This window comes from Nicotiana attenuata, unplaced genomic scaffold, assembly GCF_001879085.1.
Source record: "Nicotiana attenuata strain UT unplaced genomic scaffold, NIATTr2, whole genome shotgun sequence".
NCBI classification, from domain to species: domain Eukaryota; kingdom Viridiplantae; phylum Streptophyta; class Magnoliopsida; order Solanales; family Solanaceae; genus Nicotiana; species Nicotiana attenuata.
The window spans coordinates 142,142-143,052 of record NW_017670837.1 but is presented as its reverse complement, the minus strand read 5'-3'; the positions used below and the strand labels follow the sequence as shown (position 1 = coordinate 143,052).

Genomic DNA, 911 nt, shown 5'->3' with positions numbered 1-911 from the left:
TTTGCAGATCTGTATGGAGACGTCTTTACTTATCTTTGAGAGGCTACTAGGCTATTAGGAAAACTTCTTTTTCTTGATTATTCGTCGTGCGATTTGATTCATTGAAGCTTATGTCTTCATTTCCTTCCTATAGGATGTTTTCCCTTACGTATGTGGGCAGACTATTATCGTCTCCTTGTGAGAGGGTGTTCTGTCATTTCAGCCGAGTGTTAGTGTTGCCTATGGTTTCGAGACTATGCACAGTCTGTTGTGATGTTCATGCTTTGTTATCGCGTAGTTCTGGTGTAAATGGTAGGGTGCTAATTTATGTGTCACGGTAATGAATGACTTGAGAGGTGGATTATTTGGTTCATGGTTTAGGGGTTCAGCATTTAATTCCAGCGGAGGAGAGGCAACTGGACTATAGATGTTCAGACTTTAGTTGACGGAGTAGCGAGATTGGATATTTTCGAACTTTATGGAATTATTATTTGTGATGTGGTGTCGTCGTCCTTGCTTGAACGCATAAAGGTTCGTCAGTATAATGGTCTTCATTGGTTTGTCTTCGGAGCAAGGTGCTGCGAAATGGTACCTAAGAAGCGGTTGTCAGAGGTGGCTCTTTGTGGCGGCTTCTGGGTCAAGTCGGTATTTCTAGTGTTGATGGCTCGAGGAAGATGATCTTTATAGAGGCTTAGAGTTGGTGGCAATTCGTTAATTTGGATGCTACATAGATGGATCATGATTTGAGACAGTATTAGGTTTTATCGAAAACGTGAGAAAACATCGAGAAAACAACAAATATTTTTTGGTTTTAACCCTGCGACATAGAAGGAATAGGAAAAGATCGAATCTCCTGTTGTTCCTCAGTAGCTCAGTGGTAGAGCGGTCGGCTGTTAACCGATTGGTCGTAGGTTCGAATCCTACTTGGGGAG

The 911-nt window shown here is 42.0% G+C and overlaps 1 non-coding gene across 1 annotated transcript; it reads left to right on the top strand.

Annotated features, from left to right (window-relative positions):
• The first annotated feature begins 839 nt into the window (after positions 1 to 839).
• TRNAN-GUU lies at positions 840 to 911 on the top strand. The gene has a single exon. It is a non-coding gene; the product is annotated as a tRNA-Asn (tRNA).